Genomic DNA, 23,225 nt, shown 5'->3' with positions numbered 1-23,225 from the left:
CTTCTACCCGGTGAGATCTTGGTTTATCACAGAAACAGTGTGTCATGTCTTCCATGTGCACTGACTTTTGTAATATCAGAGATTACTTAGAAGTTAAAAAAATAACATTTCTAATGATTTAGACTATTCTTAACATTTGTTTATATTTAATGAAATAAAATTGTATTAATTCAATTCTATTAAATTATTCAGTTTTCCATCCACTAATATCCCCAAGTTGTAAGGGACAACCCTGGAGTGACTGTACTGTGAGCCCAGGCAGTACTCCAAGAGGAGGGACCAGAAGTAAATCATGGGGAAGGGCCTGGTGTCACTTCTCTTGATTTGATTGGTGTCCCAACCACTCCTGGAACTGGGGTGAGAGAAGGTTCCAGAAGTCCAGGAACTGGAGCCAACAAATAGGGGCACGTATGAGTCCTGGGGTACTCTCTACACCGAACACCCCATTGGCAGGTCCAACACTGGATCCAGGACTGGTGATATCTCTCTTTTCTTCCTCTCTCTCTCTTTCTCTTTTCTCTTAAAGTTTTAAAAATGTTAAAGTGGTTTCCCATAAAGCTGCATATGTTAGGTAGATAAAATTGTGAGAGTGCCAGCAATTACAGAATATTTGTTCTCTATGCTCCCTTTAAAGTTGATGCATGTACAGACCTTGAGCGTCCTTCTCCCCAGGGCTGCTCTCTATCTGCTCATGGCCCAGCCTGTATTTGTGCATGGGATTGGTTCGACCCATGTGCAGGACCTTACACTTGGCCTTGTGGAACTTCATGAGGTTCACACAGGCCCACCTCTCCAGCCTGTCCAGGTCCCTCTGGATGGCACGTCTCTTCCCTCCAGTGTGTTGACCACACCACACAGCTTGGTGTCGTCGTCAAACTTGATGAGGGTGCACTCAATCCCACTGTCCATGTCTCCAACAAAGATGTTAAACAGTACTGATCCCAACACTGACCCCTGAGGAACACATTTTTGGTTTTCATAGCCTTAATATTTATGTTGAAGTGCTGGAAAGAGAAGGAAGAAGATGAGAAAACATAAAATTAATTAGTGGGTAATACATCCACTATCAGCTTCCTTTCTATTTGGAAAGCAAGCAAATAATATTCTAATATCTCCTACTCCTGCCTTGTATTCTAAAGGCTGGACAGCCTTCTAGAAGTTGATATCTTTTGTTATTTCTTTTTTTTTTTTTTTTCCCAAGGTCTCTATTCTGCCCGCTTTCACTGTTTGTTCATGCTCCCAAGTTCCATGGTTCAGCATTCGTTCAAACATCCCACAGAAATCTGTTTTCTCAGAGTACTGTAAATGTTAACCAGCTCTAATAAGTTCTTGGAGTGATAAAAAAGTTTTTCGGCTTATGTTTGTAGTATCCTACATGGATTATTTCAGATATTGCCAACCTTTTGGTTAATACACTGTACTTGTAAGTTGTTGTAATTGTTCTTAATTTTATCTCCATAATTGTTCTTCATTATCTCCATAACATTGAATGAACTGTAGACTGGCATACAACCATGGTATTATATTTCATGTAAAGATTTGTATGATTTAAGCCTAGTTGGTAGGGATTATTAAAATAAAGTTTGAGCTTATGCATAGTGCATGTCAGGTAAAAACTGCATCAAATTTTTGATTGAACTTAGAATACAACCTCTAGAAAGATATACTTCCTAGATTTAAAATTCTACTGAGTAGGGGATCTGCTTTGTGACTTATTACTGTCTCTGGAGAAACCCTATTTCTAGTTTAACCAGAGAACCATTGGTTGTCAGTCACTTGCTGTGACTTTTTCTTCAGACCAAAGAGCTATCTGTTATCAAAAGTCTTTTTTCCTCGTACTTGTGTTAATATGCCATAATTACAATTACCTCCCAAACTAACCTTGGGCAGATGAAGTAGAGTAAAAGAATTAAACTTTTCAATCTGTACATCAGAATTTCTGATTCTTCAGTCATTCTGATGGCTTTTTTTTTCCCCTTCCAAATAATTACTAATTTATGAACTTTCTGTATTGTAGCTACTATACTACAGCAAATGTCTTATGGACTTGCTTATCCACCTCAGCAGAACATACTGTCCACCTAATCTGACTTCATATTTCCTTCTCTACAGTATCAGGTTGACTTTTGCCTTGTCAAAACAGTATTTCAACAGCAATATCTATGACCAGGACATCTAAGACATTTTCCAAATCAGTACGCAAGGTAACAACCTCCCTTCCTATAAGGGTGAATTCCATTACATATTAGCCTGTTTACGCAACTTTAACTACAGCAGTAAAAAATTGTGAAAGTGCATGATAATTTTGAAGCTGACCTTCAAACATGACTCAATAGTTTTACTTGCTAGACAAGCTTCCAAAATCTTTCCTTAGGCAAGACATACAGGTATCTAAAAAAATATATTTGCCTAAAAATTATGGTATACGTAAAGTTCAAGCCTTTTCATGATACCTGTATGTAAGAAAATAGGGAATAAGGAAAAACGGGCAAGTTCTCACCTGTTTTTTTAATTGTTTTCCCAGTAATAAAAAGGAGTATCTCTGGAATATATCCTGCTTCATACATCCTGCTAGACTTTTCTTTTGACAGCTGTTCTGGGTAATTCACCATCCTTCTCCATACACTTTGCTTTTCCAGTGACTTTCAGAGCAGACTGGCTGCCATAGAAGGAGACTTGCAAACACCACAAGACTACAAGAATTTTTTTCTATGTTTGGTTTAGAGACCAGGTCTGCTTCTTTGAAGTTATCTTTGTATCTTACAGGATGGTATATACTTGAAAGACTATTTCATAGCAGTTAAATGGACCCTTGATTTTAATAAGGAGGTACTGTAAAGATTAGAAAAATAAAGAATTAAAGAAAAAAAAAATTCTCAAACTCTTGAAATAATTAAAAATTAAGGAAAATAATTCTTTCCTTTTCTTTTCCTCAATTCACTGTTATTTAATATCAGTTATTATTAAATGATTGTTTTTCTTATCCATTTCTGGGTTACTTTCATCCATTCATGAAGTAGTGCATAACAGCAGGAGGGTCCCACATAGGAAGGGCAAACCAATTGCAATAAACTATTCAAAAAATGAAACAAAAAGTTTGAGCCTTAGAAAAAGACCATTTCTTAACTTAAAAACCAATGGAAAATCATAGTTTGTTTAAAAAATAAAAAAATCCAAACATAAAACACAACAAATTGTGCCCCCCAATCCCTTTTAAATTACTTTTTATCACTTTTTAATCCTGGTTCAGGGGAGTATTTTACATTTATTGAGTAACTTGAGTAAACAAAAAAGGAATACAAAAGTAAGAAAATAAACTGGGTAGCAGCACAATTTATTCTTCCCTTCTGCCTTCCTACATATTCACTAACCACCAAACCCTTACATCTGAAGAGGGAGTGACACTCCTCTGTTCTATATTTCTTTGCCACTGAAAAAAGGACATAGTGGAGAAAGTGGAATTTTGGGTACACAGATTAATTTATTTTCTTTTCTTGACTGGTCTACAAACAGAATAAGTTTTGTTGCCTTCTTTACCCAGGCTATCTGATAAACCATAGTCTGACTGTAACTAATAATATTTAGTGTCCCTATAAAGAATTACCTAATATTTTAGCAGTAGATACAAATCGAGTTTGTATTTCATAAAACCATATTTCCTCTTACTCATTTTGCACTGTTGGTATCTAAAACATTTGGCATAATTTTCCTCTTAATTACGCTATTTGATTGACACACTTATTCATCACATATTTAAAAAAACCCCTGAACTTTATGGCATTGTTTCAAATCCCTGCTCTCTGCTTATGTAATGTAAATCTTTCTCATTTAATCTCTTTGAAGCAAGCCCTAAAGAAGTATTGTATCTTAATGCTGTTCCTCACTAATATTTATGTTATAAACCGCTGCTTCATTCTAGAAGAATTAGTTGAATTCCCTCTGTAATGACAGTGATGCAAACAATAAGATCTCACTTTCAGCAAAATCAAATGTATCTCTCAGGAACACATTCTGTAAGTGTCCATCCTGATTAATGTGTTACTGTTTGATCTAGCTTTTTTTTTTTTCCTTTAAACAATTCACCACCCTCCATATCTTCAAACACACAAGAACCTTAGAATGTCAAGTTCCTCGGGATATTGGGTTAATCAGAATTATATTGAATTCTCAGGGGAAAAATATGTACTTCTGCTAAACAATAAATATCTACTTTTTTTTTTTCACCCTCATAAATATGAAATAAATAATTAAACAAGAATGAACATACAATCAGTCTGATGCAGGTACCATTTTTCTCACATAAAATTACACTCTTCGTATGAGTGAAGGCTGATTCGAGATGGATGGAGTGCAGCAGAAAGAACTCAAGGGAGCAAGGCATAAATTACTCTGCTTTAATTTGGCCACTGCAAGTGAGAGTAAAAACCTTTTATTTAGTGCCCATTATTCAAACTTATTAAATGAAATAGCTGTCACTATTTTTCTATGCCTCCACTGCAATGCAATAAAACTATTCTAGACCTTGGATCTAGAGGATGGATGTCAGAGGTACCCCTCTAACACAGGACAAGGAATGTGTTTTACAAAGAAGTTCTTCATATAAACATTCTCTCTCTTTGCTCATTTCAATGTAAAAATAACATATTACATCCTTTCCTTTACATCCCCCATATCAGAGTAATTTTTAATCTTGAAAGCACAGACTATAATTTAAAAAGAAGCTCAATTTAGTCTCCTAAATCTTGGTTTTCATATTTAAATCTACTTAGTTTTCATACTTATGATTTTATAGATTTTAGACGCATATAAATTTGCACACCTGTATGAACACATATGAATTATATACGTTATACATGTAAAACAAATTTATATATAAAAAAAGTAAATTGGAATATAGGGAAGATTCTCCATAGATGATGCATTTATTTATATTCTTAATTACACACCAGCTGAATACAAAGCAGCTCTCACTCAAATGAATACTTCCCCTTTTGAAATCGATGTAAATCACTGAGTGAACATCTGCCTTGAAGTCATTCAAAGTTATGTAGATCTGAACCTAAGAAGCCATCATTAAATGTGCACTTTTTAAATCATGTGCAGCACACAGTGAATTTATCTCTCAATTTAAACAATAAAATTAGGTAATGTGATCTTATTCTGAAATGCTTCTTAAAGCAGTTTCACACTCTTTTCATTCTGATAATGTTCTTACTTACTATCTATGACACCCATAAAGATTATACCAAAGATAAGAAAAATAAAACTAGTTGTTTCTGTGATAATGAATGACTCAGTTAAGGCACAGTAAAGACCTTATTTCTTTTAAAGAGGCAACCAGTTGTTTTTTAATTTTTTTTCTTTTTTAGGTTTTTCCTTATATGAGAGAACTACACAGCCAAAGGAAAAAGAAATAAGCCAGTAAGATACTATTGACTACTATAATTTTAGAACATTCACTTTAAGTGGTATTCAACCTTAGGTTTTTTCCTGTGTTATTGCAATAGTACATGTATAATCTAGAAAATAAGCTTTTGTGGTCAGCAATGGGTTCTTCATTATATTTGTACCTAGAATAGGGCTGGAATTTCTGCCTAAATGTCAAGCACACTGTGTGCATTAGTTTCAGCATTGTCAGACTGCTGTAATTAATTGCTGTCTTGAGAGCAGCAATGGAACTATCACTCAGGACTAGTTCCAGTAGTATCTGACACACAAAATATCACACTATGTAGTAAAAAGCTGATCAATATTTCTCTTCCTATCACCATACATAGTTGCTTTTACTCTTTATGTCCGCAGAATTAGGATTTTGTTGATTTATTAAAGACTTCATAAAAATTAAATTATACCAGTCAACTTCCCTGTAATTTAAAAGGTCTAAATTTTTGTATTTTAACACTGAATTGATTGAAATATTGTATAGAAAGAAATTTCCAAAGGGTAGGTGGTAAAAGAAGCTGTGATCATAAGTTTGTCTCAAGAGATTTCTGTTCCGTGTGTCTTTATTTCTCTGTCTTCTGATTCCTCAAACCTTGTTTTATCTTTGTTACAGAAATACAAGGGAATTTAAGAAGTGCCTAAATATTTTATCTTACCAATTCATAAGCATTCTATGAAGGCTGCTTAAAACACTATATTTAGCTTTTGCTACAAGTAGAGTATAAGATAACTCTGATGATAGAGAGGGTCATAATATTTTCAACAAAAGTAGACCTTGGCAAAAGTGAAATTCTAGGAACAGCCCAATAGATTTCAGAAACTGATATGCATTACATTACAGAGTGGCATTTGGCCTGGGTTTAAGCAGTAGATGACATACCCTTACACAGACTGACCCAGGTCATCTTCAAGGGTTAACAATGAGTGCCGATCACAAACTACCAGACAAGATTGGTGCCCTTCTGTGTGAGTGACTAGGATTTAACTATGTAGAATGAAATCAGAGATTTAGAGAAGCAGAAGGACACCGTGGAGAAGTGGAGACCAAAGCCATGTCCTAGGATGTAAGGAAAGAAAGGAGACCGAGGTTCAGTGCTGCTTTGCAAGTCTGCTGAGAGACTGAAGGACAACATAGGGGGATCCACTGGCGTGGAAAAAAACAAAACAAAACAAAACAAAAACCAAAACCAAACCAACATGAAAAAGACTCAATTTGTATTAAATAGGGAAATATTGGAAATGTTTGTTTTCATTCCAAAACAGAACAGAAACAAGAACCTTGAGAACAGCAGTGAAACTGAATTGTTCTCTGGACAGCTCTGATTCAGGAACTGCTTTTTCAGCAATATCACAATTACATTCTCAGCACAAGAACACCTTAACTAGATCAGATGTTGTAGGAGACCGTTATTATTTCCATTCTCAGCAGAAATATACTACAGGAGTTCTTGCATCGTTACATCTCCTATACAGAGGGGTTTTTGTTTGTTTTAATTTTGTGCTAATTTTTTAAGACAGTTCTGAGATTTATGACTCCTGAAAAAAAAAAAAAAAGAAAATCATTTCTGTACAGGGTGCTTTTTTGTGGGAGCTATGACTGCAAAAGAGCTTCTACACCAAACATCTGCTGAATTTTAGATTTTCCACGTTTCTATGTACATTGTTAAATCACTACTAATAGAAGCACAGTTATGCCAGTGATCACTTAATTTGCTCCTTTGTTTTTCTGTCAGAGTTTTTTTGCCGATGCCTGAATTTTCAGCATTTTTTTATTTTCTGCTTTACTTATTTTTAATGAAAGCTCTTAGATGCATTTGATAACACATCTAACACATGTCTGTTCTTTCGAAAATGTTTCTAAAATTGTCTGCCTAATAATTGGTAAAGACAGGTTTCATCACATGTATTTCTAAGAACTTTTTAAGCAATTAATAACTAGAAAAGTTAAGAATTTACACTAGATTTTTGTTTGCAGGTTATATATCTCTTAAGTGATTTTACACTGCTGGTGTATTAACAAATGTATTACACTGTCAAGAATTAGAATAATTTAAAATTCTAAATCTCCACTGGCCTCATTGTTTCAAAGTCAGTTGATAGAAAAAATTATACATGGAGACAGCTTATATTTCGAAATGAAATATTCAAAACACTAAGTTACAGAATTCTGTTTGGTCACTTCAGAACTGCTAATTATAATTTTATTGCTGGATTGGTTTCTCTACTCAAATTGACCTACCTCCTTTCTTTAACTAACTGTTAAGGCCAGACTCTTCTTTCTTAGAGTAAATATGCATTATTGTTTTCAGAAGGTGTAATATATACCCAGGGGCAAAGTATAGGACTGTATTGATTTACAATTTATCTTAAAAAAATTGATTTTAAAATATACTGTTATTCAACTAGTCTCCTGTAAATTGTTAGAGCTATTTCATTTGTACTGGTTATGTTTCAATCAATCTGTTAATTCAAAACTATGTTTCTTCCTGCTTTCATTAAAGCACACACATGAATCTGCTTGATATTCATTTTTACTCTTTTTGTTTGCTTGTTTCTAAGGTATAAACCTTTTAAATTAGTAGGTTATTACATTAGCTTTTTTAACAGAAATTGAACTCTAGACTTAATTTATATTTGGGGGGTACGTAATTACACAGTATATAGATAATGAAATCAGATCTTAAGAAATTATATGCAATGTGGTCAGCAAATATTTGCTACTCAAGAGCTATCTACTACATTCATTGTGTTGGTGGTCTTTCCATATTGATATTTCTATAGAACCTAAGTTTTTCATCTTCACAGACACACAAAAGCCCCAGTGACTTTCATATACAGTGTATAAATGCATAGCTAGAGTATGCATCTAAACAGACATGTAGGCATAGGGGCAGCAAGAGCCTCTATAATTATGCCATCAGATATACATCTTCAGAATTATGTATGAAAAGATGATAAAAATCTCTTGCTGTGTCCAAAAATCAAAAGGGTAGAATTCCTTCTAACATTCACTCACTATCTACTTCCAAAAATCCCATAGTGAGATGATGAACCACCTTAAAAACTTACCAAAATCATCATCCTAATGATAAGGTTCAGGAACCTGCATTTCAAAATGTGTCTGTATAAAAGACAGAACAAGCTTATGCCACACAAAAATACTTGTTTAAACCTGCATCAGTAAGCAGCTGTAAGCCTTGCAATTTTAAATGCCACCTAGCTGATTCACGCTGACTTATGATCTTCACATCTCTGGTAAACAATGCAGCTATTCCACCAAAATGATCAAAGTTCACCTGTCATCATGAGATACCTGCAATCAGCCATCACTCAACATGTTAACAGAAATGCTATTACTATTACCAAAATATATTAACTGTTTGCATTGCATCTACACTGCTTTACAAAAGACATTAAGAGCGGGATTCTATTATACTAAGTACAGTCCAAACATATAACTCTGCCATAAAGAATCATCTAACAAAAATTTACTAGAGAAAATCTACAGGGCTAAGAGGAGTTTAAGAATGGAATTCAAAAAAATGTCTTATGAAAAGCTTAGTGTACATGTTTTTTTTCAGATAAACTCTGCTGCAACGAGCAGAAGTTTGGTATTCAAACTGTTATTTTTACCAACTGGTTAATGACCATCCTTTGTGATATAATTTGTGCAGTAAAATGTAGAGACTATGTTTTGTTTGTATTTGTGTAATGACTGGATAATCAAATGTTTCTTGATGGAGATCTCTTGAGCTGCAAGACAAAATTCAATCCCAACTGTATACAGTATATAAAATTACTTACTAAGGGACTTAGACCTTCTCTCCTTTTTAATCCTAAAAAAAATATTTTAGCAGAAGTAATCTATTTGATAAAACTGTGTCAGCATAAGTAATAACATATAGAAGTAAAATTCCTAAGAATTATGTAGTTGGGTATTTTTCAAATTTTGTATGCAATTTCTCTGTTTTCAATTCCTGGTGGTGTGAAAAAAACAGTGTGTACTTTGAAAGAAAGATCATAATTCTGAAATGAAAAACTCCTGTTTAGTCACTTTGATATTAGACTAGGTACTGTGATAGTGTAGGCCACAGATGGGTAACTGAGCAAAAAATAGGTATTTCACTGAAGTGTAAGACTCACTTAGAGTCCACTGACTCTTATTCTCACAGAGCTGCCCACAGGAACTTTCACTATTTGCCGTCAAAAATGTTAACACCTTTAGTTTATTTAGATGATAAATCCCTTATAAGCAGTATAAATCCTTATCACTGCTAGCTCCTTATTTTGAATAAAGAATATAAGTTGCATAATGTAGGATTCAGTTGAAACCACTCAGAGAACATTTCAATTCTTAATTGTGCAAGGACATGCTTTTTTTTCCTATGATAGCTCTTCTGGATGCAAAGTTACAACACTGGCAATGTTGCAATTTGTAAATTGATCTTCTTTAAATAACAGATTATTGAAATAACATTCTTCTGTTGTTATTTTAAAATGGTAGAGGAGTTTCACACAATGTGAGGGTGCATCATAATTTGGTTTTCTATTTTCTTTCTTTACCTCAGCTAGAAAAAACTGTCAAATAAAATGGCACTAATTTATTTCTATCAAATGCTCCCCTATTAAAGCTCATTTTCTTATGGAAAACAAACAAATAGAAAGAGGAGGGGGAATTCCTTCTCTGGTAAATATGAGCTCCCTTTATTGCTTTTCAGAATGTTATATGTTTCCAAAATGACAACAATACTCACTTGTGCCATTTTAGTCAAGTATTTATCAAAATATATTTATGGGTTTAAACACTGAAAAGCATTCAAATGGGGCATGGTTTATATTTTGTTTCTCACATTGTACTTTTTTCAGTCAATGTGAAGGAGTATTGTTAATATTTTTGCTTCAGAGATTTTAATTTATGGAAAAAAAACAGATGCTTAATGGCAACCTTTCAAATGCATAAAGGACAAGCAAACAGCAGAAATCAAAAATTTTTAAAGAGGGAAACAATTATTTAAATAAATCTAATAGTTCCAGAAACCATGGTAGGATTCAGATCATTCAGTGTAAGCATTTAGGAGAAGTTACAGCAATTTCCAAAGAAGAGAGACCAAACAGAAATGAAAGAAATATTGCCTCCATTAGTCTACAGATTACACTATACCAAATGCAACCACCAGCATAAATAGGCATATCACTTTTAAATTACAGGCACACTGAATCCCTTATAGCAACGATTCATTTAATCTACTACTTAAAATGTCAAAACTCTTTTAAGTGCTTGTCATTTCTAAGGACAACAGCTACTCTTACATTATGAATATTCTTAACTAAAACCAACGACAGTGCTTGTTTCCTTGTGCTTTTTTGCTTCTAAGGGAGCTAGATTGTAAGAAAATTAGACACAGTTTAACAGTCTATGTATGTATCTCCAGGGTGATACTGGGCTATTTCACAGAATCCCTGTTCCAGTACTCTGTTATTACTCCCCATAATGGTATGACCAGTCTTGATGGTGTTCTCATATGTGACAGAAGTTTTGCAGTTTCATTTTCTTTGGCTTCCCTTCCTTCTTCTCCTACCACTTATGACTCTGTTGCTACTGGCTGCTTCAACATTATTCTTCTTACACTTCCAAACTTCAGCAGCCACCACAGGCAGCATTTTGTCATGAGGATGCCCATGAGTGCTTTGTAGGTAGTGTTTGGCCCAAGCGTTATGCCTAAAGAGCTTGTGGTAGGATAATAAAATTTATCTTAAACTGTACTACAACATACAATTTAAATTTTATGACTTGATGGCAAGTACATCTTAAATACATAAATAAATCACCTTGTTTTTTTTAAACAAATGCAAAATAGAAAGAGGCCCCATCGTGTAAAATAATTACTAGTTATTTCTCAAAAATAAAGCTTTATAAATACCCAGGTATACCCTAAATGTTCCATGTCCTCTGAAGCCACCAAGTTTCAAGTATTTCTCTCTTCCTAGAGCAGCTGCCTCTCATTTTAAGCTAGGCATTCAGATGGGTGTTGGATGTTCTGCCACAGATTAATTTCTGCGAAACTCTACAGGTAGCAAGGGCAAATTGTCTGAGAATAGACTGGGACTCTGAGAAATCATATATGACAATAGTAATGTGGAACCTATCAGATAATCATAATCTGAAATTCTCCAAATGTCAACTGTGAACAAATAATATTTCACAGGTTTTCACAGTCTTATGCACTTTTCACTGAAATCCAGTAAAACCGCAGAAAACAGGTGGAGAAACAATCAGGAACCTGACAAAAATGTAAATATAAAAATTCACACAACTGAAAATGTTTTGCAGATTTAGTGAAGAATATTTTGATACTGTTTCAACTCTTAGAAGAACATCTAGTTTGGGATTTCAAATTAAACAGCTTATTTGCATACTGTGGTTTCTATAACTGTTATTTATTCTATAAATAGGTTTGGTAAGCCAAGCCACACAACTTGATTTAGAATCACAGAAAACTACCCAACTACGTGGCTTTCCTCAAGATATGTCTCAAGAAATCATGTTTGCCTCACTGCATTAGACAAAGGTTTCTGACACTGGTTGAGATATCCTGAGAATCCAAGTGAAGGAAAACTGGTATTCCCATTGTCATTAATAGTTTTTCTTTAGTAATCTCAAATCTATCAGCACAGAAAAAGTACAAATTCTAGAATCCTTAGTCAAAAGTATTTTCCACTGGGTACGCAAGTTCCTTGGGGCACAGAAATACGACAGCCTCAGTGAGACTACAGCAGCCTCAAAAATACCAATAGCATTTGAAAGTGATGCTGTTGTGAGAATGCTATGTTGAAACAGTGAGACTGTGGAATAACACAAAGCTTACTTGATTCCTGCTAACTTGTACTAAATAGGGAATAATTACATTTAGCAAGAGTGATGTTTTTTAAACAAAAGCTGTTTTTCCCCAGGAAAACATCCCACTAGTTCTTGGGATTCTAAACTCTGCTTTTCATTTTCAAATGTCTCCTGTCTAAGAACAATGTATTTCAGAGTAATTATTTTTTGTTGTCTTTTGTCCATGTGCCAAACACTTATATACCATGTACTCTTTTCATAAACCACATAAATATTTTCCTGATGTTAAAGCATTCAAGATTTTAGATTCGAGAGTCTTCTGATCACTAAGCTCAGAAAGTTTCAGAACACACATGTAACAGTAAGGCAGAACTGAATTTACATGATTAATAATTGGGGGGAGGGGGAGTAGTTATTTATGTCTTTCTTTAGAGAAGCTGTTCTTTGTATAAGAAAAACATTTATATTGTTTCCTTTAGATTCATTCAAATGCAGAAGTTATACCACATTGTTTTCTTCATTTAATTCATTTGAGATATCCTTAGGATACAAGTCCACATGCCTTATATTTTTGGCACTGATATCCAAAGAAACAATGCTTATTTCTTGATAATATATGCCATCACTGGATACAGCCCTTCCCATCTTTCTTTCTAATAACTTTTTTTTTTTTGTAAAGTTGATTCCCGGTTTTTTTACAGGTTTGCCTATGGCTTTGGACACATCAATTGCTTTCTTGCAATTGTATTCTTATGCCTGCCATTCTTCTTGATCTAATTCAGTAAGTAAGACAGTGCACTTAAGCATCCTCCGTTTAATATTCTGACCTTAATGCCAACATAAGCATGAGAAAAACTCACATAATGGATTCCCTCTATCATTTCAACATCATTTTTTTATGCATGTGAAGGTATATGTTAAAATACTTCCAGCTGCTGCTCTTATGTCAATTTATGGGTTTTTTGACAAAATTTTCTGGTATTCTTCTAGTCCCTTAAGAACGCTCTTAAGGGTGTACAGTGTTAAATTACTCTTAATCTTTTCCTGTTCTCTTGCCCCATGTTCTAAGATGTCTTGGGTACTATCTGAATAAAAAAAAATATACATTTTTTTTTTAAAAAAAGTAGCAAAAATTTACTGTGTTTCATTCAAATTCTGAGAGAAAACCGAGTTTTCAAACTTAACATTTTCTGTTTCATGATTGGGTAATGGTTTTGCTGCTGACAACTTCCAATCCACATACTCATCAAGTTTCACTAAAGATTTTTAACAGCTTCCTTTGGTCTTGTCAGTTCAGAAGATGATCAGAACAAAAAGTACCAAACAATACAAGAAAAGTTTTGCATGACAGATTTCTATTGACTTGTATCAATTTAATCTCCTTCCTTCAACATACTAATATGAATGTTATTGTTTTCTAGTCATTATTACTTCTGAAGCTGCAAAGTCTTGTCCACATGCCTTGAAGAAAAGCTTATTTATATGTTTGAAGTTTTGAGAGCTTGTGTTTCTGAGCCAGAGGCTTAGTTTATAAACGTCATAAAAAATGAGACACCACACACCTTGAAATTTTTCCCTGGGTTGCTTTAAGCAGCTTTTCATAGACGCTTTTAAAAATAAATCTCCGATGCAAACTTGTAAAATGTTCAGATTCTTTCATTGTTCACTCTACAAAATTCAGTAGTACAGTTTTTAACCCAGTAGTCCCAGTATGAGTTGACTATGCTAAGTTTCTGAGGAAGATTTTGAATAAAGTATATGTGACCAAAAGTAAACTGTAATGAGGGACCCAGTATTTATCGGTTACTGTGCAGCAAACTCAATCCAATTCTGTTTGTACCAGCAAGAGGGACAGGAACTATCATTTACCCTGCTGCAACATTTTCTCACTGTGTCTTCTCCATAGAAATTTAGATAGAATTTAGTCTATCCAGCCGATGTAGGACCCTCAACTATGCATTCCCATCATCATCTTTTTGTCACCACGAATGCCACTCCGACTTTACAGGATAACAGCTCAGGGAGCTCTCCGTGCTGTGACCCCAGAAAACATGTTTCAGATGGATCCCTTTCCCAAGCTGGCTCACTGCAAGTCACATGTCACAGTCACAGTCATGCTGCAAGGTGGAGATGGTCAGGGCCATGGGAAGTCCCATAGAAGTCTTCAGCTAAACAGTCTTCACTTCTGTGGGACCATATTTTCAAATGCTCTTGCTGCATCCATGAGTAACTAAAGACTACAATTCCCCTCTGGGACTTTCATTGCTTCTGTTTACCAAGTTCTCTTCCAACTCTAAATCCCTATCTCCAGTTCTAAGATTTTACATTGCCTTGGAAAATTGTTGCTTTGGAGCTAAATCCGGGGTGGAGGTTAACTCATTCAACCTTACAGCATGAAGAGCAGAGAAACTGAAGCATAAATGCTGTACAAAGCATTTTAGTAGTCTTCAAATAATTCAAAACTTTTATGTTTATTATGCCATTCAAGATCTTACTTTTAATAGCTCATGATAATAATAATAGAGCTCATTAGTCTCAGTTGAAATCAAAGAAACTCAGAGCACTGGATTAGAAGAGGCTATTTTGAATCTGATACCTTGTTTAGATCTTTCTAAATGGCTGTCAATTTTTTTAAAAAAATTTGCATTGAAAAAAATCTGATTTGTAGCCCATAGTAACCCCATATAAAGCCACAATACTTAACCTAATAAACTTCCTTATTACTGATTAGTGTTCTCCAGTGTTATTGATTCATCTTTTTTTTTTAAAGAAAGTTGTATTTTCTGGAGTCAATATAAAAAAGCCAGTATGGGCTTTGCTGAACAGAAATAGATTTCCTGAGTTATTGTGTAACAACAGACACCCATGTTGCAAAATTGCCTTCATAAAATTATTGATCCCTGTCTTAGAAGCCTCTTATTACTTGACTTTTGTTTCCTGTATTTCCAGTGAAAGACAGCTTTTACTTGCTGTGAAGCTTTAGCAAGACATTAGGGCCTTCTACTTTAGTTATTTTTATTCATGATCAGGTTGTAACTATTCATCTTTTTAGTTCTTTCCCTTTCTCAGAGAGTAACCCTGTTTGTATTTCTAGACAGCAACCATTCAATTCTCCTTGCTATGTCAATCATGCCAAGTTATTTGCATATATGAAAGACATTTCTCTCCAAAGTTTTTGTTAGAAACTTTCACTTTTCTAGGGTGTCAAGACTCTGTACACATTTGATCTACTACAAGATACATCTTGATAGGGTTGGAGGGAGAAATCAACCACAAGCCCCTAATCTTGGTGCTTAGACACCTCTATTTAGAGCTATAAGCAAATTGCTTACCCAACTGAAATGTGACATCTCACAAGGACAGCACAGATGACAGCCAAGGAGGGAGATTTCATGAGGGAAAATGGTGAGCAGACTGTATGGACTACAGATTCCTAGAATCAGCCTACCTCTCTACACAGGGAGTAAACTGCCTTTGGTAGGTGCAAACGGCAGGTGACTCCTCTGAAGGCCATCGTCCATAAGCAGTCCTCTGTCACCAGCTGAGGGAGGTAGTCATGGGGAGCAGCGACCCTGAAAGTCATTAAAGTAGCTCAAAGAAACTCATTAAAGTACTTCGTAATCATAGCTCTTAATCCAACATCTGTGGTTGGTTACAGTGGAGGTTCTACTTGCCTATGAAATATTTTGAAGAGGTTTGGTGTACTTGTTGGTGATAAGTAGCCTGAGTGAGTATACTTGTGCTGACTTTAGCAGGCTTGATCTCATAAAATTATGCCAGATTTTACGATTCCAGTGGTAAAACATTTCATTATTTATTTTTAGTCTACAAAGAATTAAAAAAACAAACACAGAAATATAGTTTCTCTTACTCAGAGAAGTAGAACACATGATATACTTGTATACAGAACAAAGAAATTTAATAGCTCCAACCAGAAGCAGGTCATGATTAGTATTTTGTTTTGTCATACGTCTTATATTTTCAGTGGAATTCCTTACTGCAAACATCTCCTTCATCTTCTAGGAAGAAATTTTGATCATTTCCAAAATTATGACGACAGAATATTTCTTATTTTTTGCGATCATAAATCAATAATAAAGAAGCTTTGATGCATTTCAGATCTCCAGAGGTACAAACACATTACTGAGAATAAATATTGTCCTGTTGCTACAATATGAATAATTCATCATGACTAAGAACTCTTCATCTTTATTTTCTACTACGCCTCTTCTGAAATGCAGTCTTGGGAACATAATTTATAGAAAGTGTACATTTCTTACATATATATCTTACTCTCTGTAATGTCACTCTCTTCTTTAAACACTGATAATGGCATGTCTATTAAATTTAATTATAAGGTATCCATTCTAATAAATATGCTCAGAACCTGTGTGTTTATCAATATTATTTGCCATTATCAGCTGGAGTCGTATGATATTTATATATAGAACCATTGTGTTTTGTACCCTTTCTTTACTGACAGTGTCCATGACAAGCACAAGATCATATACAATGTAGCAAACAAAATAATAAACATTAATTTACTCAGCATCTAATATGTATGCTACCTAAAAGAGAAATGGATGTCACGTAATGGTAGGTTTTTTCTAATATTCCAGCAATGGAAAATACAGTGAGTTTTTACCTGTACTATTATTTTAAATTCTAAACATATTTTCAGAAAAGTAATTTCTTCTCTTTACTTAGTAAGCTGTTTATCACAGATTCAATTTGTTCCCTCTCTAAATCAGGAATGTTTTTTTTATTGAGTGTGAGATTTGTATTGTTATTCCTTACTTCAAAGATCAGTCTTTTGTCTCCTACATCACAGTCTGCGTTTGATCAGAGGTCTATTATTAAAATGCATTTTTGTTTTATGGAAAATATTTACAGTCATATATAAAGTCACAGCTATCTAACTGTAAAAACAATTGCTCTAAAACAAATGTGCTTGCATTTTTTTAAAATTTAACAAACAATAAACTTTTCTGTACTGAATTAAGAAAATTCGTGTTTTTCATGAAGAGAGAAAGAAAGTGTTGATTATTGAAAATAAAACTTCAGCCCAATACTGTGTCCATTATTATGGGGAAGCTTATTAGTTGTGCAAGCTGCATATATGTGTTTCAGATTCAAGGACTCATGGAATGAAAAACATGGTAATTACTCAATAGCTTTCTCCATTTTTAGTCTGTAAACATTTTAGCTCATGTTAAAATATTGGGTAAACATGGATAAAAAATTATTTTAGACCTCAATACAGTACATTGAACCCTATGTTTGTACTCATGAGAAAATAATGTAAATTGCTACAGATATTGGTACATTTGGAAACTGATGCTTCTTAAATGCATATAGTAGAAATAAATGAGAAATACGAGTGATTGTTGGTAGAAACAGTAGATTAGTAAATTATCTGCATAGTTTAGGAGTGCTACCGTATGTTCAAATTTGCCTTTGGTCCTTAGCAGAATGTACTGATCTCAAAGCTGTCCTAAGCAAATGAATATGCAAAGAAAGAAAATGACAGTGTGGCATTTGAAAGTCAAAGCAGTGTTTTCAGTGTAGCTTGTGAACTCAGAGGAAAAAAATGTGAAATGGCAAGGGAAAAAGGAATTTTACTTTCTGTGTTGAAAAAGTAGCAGAAAAAATGAATGGAGATGTTTTAGGATGACACAGAAACTACAGATCAAAATACTGTTGGGTGCATGGAAAGAAAGAATGGCATCGAAATTTCAGTGAAAATAAAAATTAAATCTAGGAATAGCAATGTAAGGGAAATCTGAAAAAAAAAAAAAAAAGAGAGAAACAGTGTATTTGATTGTCTAATAACTGGGGAAAATTCAAAAGGGAAACGTCTTCAAAATCTTTCTTTCTACAGTCATTAGGTGGAAGTTTTAAAGAAATAAGGTGGCGATTACTGCTTTTTTTTTCTCTGTTTCATAGAACAGGTGTTTAATTCTGCAAATGTCTTTTAAAAGCAGAGCCCAAAGGATTTTCAGCACGTGAAAAACTAGGACTGGAGTAACAAAGAGCTCAGCGATGAAAAAAATAACAATACTGAAGATGAAATTACTAAAAAAAAAGTTAGTAAGTGTACTTAAAGCTATCCATAGCTGAGCACACCTGTTCTTTTGTATATGATAGTTGTTTATTTCAATATTTCAGTCTTTTATTTCTATATCAAGTGACAGAAAATTCTGTTTGAATTACCAAAGGATGTCTTCTTGCACTTTCAGCTGTGTTCTAAAGAATTATCTAGTAAAAAAATTACTTATTTCTATACAGCACCTCCAAATTCACATACACCCAATGTCCATGAGCATTACTTCAATAAAAAGAACAGTGTATAGGTTTACAATATCCTCATGCATAATTTTTCAGGGATATCACTATTGTTCCACATTAAATCTGAATATGACATTTTATTTCTGTAACTGGAGAGGTTCCTGATATTCATAATCGCTTTGCTTTTAACAACAATTTTATCATGCATCATAGGATGGGGCTATTGCTTGCAGCTGTGCATCTGATAAAAATGAGATCTGCACTTTTGCCAATATAAAAAACCGTTTTACTGAACACACAGCAATGATATTTATAATGATTTGTTCATCTGAGCTGATCAAAGTCTCATCTGCACCATCAGAAAAGCAAAACAACAATAATCAATTATCAAATCCCATTAAAAGTGAAAATGAGGATTAACCTCATGTTACAGCAGCCTCTCTGGCTCTCATATTTTTAATTATGTTTTATAAACAATCATCAAATCTATGGTCCAGTATGGACATGGAAAACTCCTCAGAAAATATTCAGCGTGCTCACTAATTCCTTTCCTTCTGTTCTGAATATAGGGACATGTTCATATTCCATATTTAATCGATTTCAATTTAGAAATCTGGAAAATCCTGGGATAAAATACTAATTTCAGTTAATGAACCAATAAACTGTTCATCTCTCTACAATTAAAAAGTGTGGGTTGTATAATCCTCTTTCTGTAGATAGGAATGTGTTTTTTTTAACTGAATATCCTCAAAGGGAGTATAACTGTACTCTTCTTTTGTCTTTTCACCACAGTAGGCTGTTTGAAAAGTTAATATAACAAAATGTGTGAGCTCGAACGGCCTCTTCCCAATCTTTTCGTGCCTAAATCATAAAGAAGCTATGATGTAGAATTGTAATGCTAGCAATCTGCTAATACCATGGTGAAAGACCTATTATACATAGAAGCAAGGGTGTCAAAGAACAGGCAAACATAGAAGTAGTGAAGGTAAGACATGTCTCAAAACACTATTTTTCCTTGCTCTTGACAATTTATCAGGAATAACCCAAGGTCAGAAATTGCTTTGTTCTTATAGGAATTACAGTTCAGTGAGAACTTAAAACCGTCTCCCTCTGACATTTTTTCCATGATAAATATCTCTGTGAGGTCCTCAAGCTCCATCACACCTACTTTGGCCATGGCTTTTCTGAAGACAGCCTTTAACAATGTGCATAAAGGAAAATGGAATATAGATGAAAGTCACTCAAAAAATTAATACTGGATTTTTACTTACGAGCTAAAAAGATTCTTTGATTTTGGTGGACATCTTGATGCAACCATTCCTGCCCAGCTGGATGCCGTTAAGAATCACAACCAGATTGCCACAGGGCATCCTGACAATGGTATTTAAAAACCCATTAAGACAAACCTTTAGTGCAACTGAGAGTTTATGGAATTAAATTAAGAAGGAAAAAGGCTCAATTCCAAATTAAAACAGCAGAAAATGAGCTTATTTTAAAATTGCTTCAAAAAAGTTTATATAAAGCCATTTAACTATTCTGATTTTTTAAATTTATTTATTTACAATTATGGGCAGCTGGTGGGGGGAGGGAGGCAGGCAAAGGGAAGAGGGAAAAACAAAAGAAATAACATGATCCCGTAAAATGAATGTGTTTTGTGCAAGATAGGAATAACATTAGAATTCAAAGAAAACATGTTCAAAGTGTGCTTTTTTAAAGCATTTTAAAAAGAGCTACATACTAAACAGTAAAAACATATTTCAAATTTATAATTAATATTTAAATTGCAAAAATGCACAGAAAGTTATCATTAATTACCAAGAATTTATTCAATGACAGAGGATTATTCAATTATTCTTTTCATTAAACTATTGCAGAAGCCATGATCATGTATTCCTTTTATAAGCTTCCTCATAGGTAAGCAATATTACATAGTTATTGGATATAATCCAAGTCAATAACAAACAGAAAGATGTGGTGGAGTCAGAAAATCACATTTTATGAATGTATGAATGTAGCAATGGTAATGTAAAGGAACAGGGACACAAAGTTTTAGTTTGACCTGTAACTCTTCTCTTTCTATATTTTTCCAAATCTATTTTCAGGCTTAGGCTACATTTTCTCTTAAATGGTTTTGGATAACTTGGATAAAAGAGCATACTAGAGGTTCCTATCTAAAACACAGGCAAGACAAACAAATTTACACATGTAAAACAAGAAAAGAAGATCTAATCCATGCACAACATTCAGATTTACAAAGCTGGCATAGTTGCATTTTTTTGTTATCAGGAGTTTCCCTTGTATCACATGCAAATCACAGGAAGAAAGAGATCTCTTCGGAGCTTCTTCACCTCCCCCTTCTTCCATTCATATTTCATATTACTTAATAATATTTATCACAGAGGTTTCTACTGGTTAACAGATAGTCTACAACTTCTGTTTTTAATAAACAAATGGACTCACAGGAAGAAAGTAGCTAGTCAAGCTTTTGACTTCATTAACACACATTGCATATGTAGCAATAGAGAGGTATTTGCTATAAGAATAATGCATCAGGGGAAAATAATGATGTTCAGTTTATGCTCTAGAACTTTGAACAGAATCTGCTAAGTACTAAGGGAAGTTAAATGGGCCAATAAATTGAAAATAAAACATGAAAAACATAAGAAGGCAAAATATCAACAAAACACTGAACTTTACAAAGTAGTTGAACAGTCTTACAGATTTATTTAGTCCTGATATTTAGTATTTCACATTAAATCCTCCACACTTACTTAGAAATAATCTATTTATTCTAAAGTATATGTAAAAAAGAATATTCATCATTGTCAGAAAACGTTAATTTGTGAGTATGACTAATAATAGTTAATAATATGAAACTGAATTTGCACTATTTGAAAATTTTGTTGGCAATGTCATTGAAATATATTTCAGTTAAACATAACAGGTTGAATCTCATTCACAATATGAAAATTCTTTTCATTGTGTGTGTCTGTATGAAAGCAAGTATGTCTAGGGGTACTAATTTCAAAAGATGCATAACTGGGTTTTAATTTCATCCAACTCATTAAGTACAGAAAAAAAAATATTCATTTCTTTGTATCTAAAAGTAAAGTATGGAAAGTCTTGGTTGAGCTTAAACTATATATATATAAAACTGGTGCATGTCATGTCACAGACATGAACTTTAGTTCTGTTAGTGAGTTTTAGCTTAAAAAAAGGATGTGGAAAAATATGAAATGTCAAGTATCTATTTTATATTTTCAAACAGATTTTTGAGTATTCTGTTTCAAGATTTTCAAAGTGAAATTTAGCTCTTTATCTCTAAGCACCCTTCTTTCAGACCCTGACCTAAATTAGAATAACAATACAACATGCAAACCAACCAAATTATTTTAAATTATTGGTTGAACATAATCCTTCAGTATATCCCCGTTTTCATTTTTTTTCAGTTGAACTGTCTTCCCCTTCTCCTACACCTCCCACCAAAAACATTTCTTAACTTTTTATGCACCTATTTTTACTGTAATCTGTGGCCTAAACAATTTTGCAAATCTCTTACTCAGTTCTCCAGCATGTTGAACTGCCAAACAAAAGTTTTGAGGGTACAGACAAAGAAATAAAGAGAAGATGAGATCTAAGTGCCATTTTTATTTGTAATTAGTTATAAATTTCTTTTTATACTGTGTCATAAACATTCTAATAACTGCTTAATTCTAATACCTTCTTGCTTTTTCTATTTTAAAAACAAATATTTAATGAATAAATTTTATAACAGTATTTGTCAATATATTAAAATCTAAATAATCCAGTATTTCTCATTTAAACCTATGATTTATGAAAATAAGGTTTCGTACCTGCTGGTTGTTTCCTTATATTAAGAGTTTATCTTTTATTATTTGAGAACTTTGCTCTGGGTGTTCAAAGGCTATGTGTAGCTTTCACAGATGGAGACAAGAAGCAGTGAAGCATAGAGAGAAATCAGGAGAGCTTCTCACATGACTAACTCTGCTCTCCTTCTCATTTCATGTGAAACATCCCATGATAAGAAAGAGCTGCAGAACGTGCACATCCATATTCCACTTTTGACAACATCAGTATTTGGATCAGCCAACAGAATATTCAAATACATTCAAGAAACTAGATCCCTAGTGACCTGTGGTAAGGTGTCAGCACACCTGCTGTTTGTTGGCGTAAGAGACTCAGCTGAGTAAATACAATCTGGTGTTTTCAGTGGGAAAAAAAACAAAAAACAAAAAACAAAACAACAAACAAGCAGAGACATACAAATATATTTGGCACTTGGCAAATATATTAGGTCTAAACCAGAGGGGCTTTTCTCATATTTTTAAGGAGTATAAATTCAAATACTGATATTAATGATAGTAGAGACACAGGACTAAGGAATAGCTAACTTGATTCAAATTGCTAGTTTTTATGCCTTGATTGTCTAGGTACAAAACCAGTGGAACACATGAAATACCTTTTGCTTTTATTTTGCGTAAAAAGAGATCACCAATACACCATTCTTTACAGACAAAATATTAAGTAAGACAGTGAAACATCTGCAGTAAATGCAGGATGAGGCCCTTAGTTTCAGCTCTTTCAGTGGACACAGTTAAACAAAATATGGCTGCTGCTCCAAAGTCTATCACCTAAT

This window comes from Athene noctua, chromosome 4 (assembly GCF_965140245.1).
Source record: "Athene noctua chromosome 4, bAthNoc1.hap1.1, whole genome shotgun sequence".
Taxonomy (NCBI): domain Eukaryota; kingdom Metazoa; phylum Chordata; class Aves; order Strigiformes; family Strigidae; genus Athene; species Athene noctua.
This window is presented reverse-complemented; position numbering follows the sequence as displayed.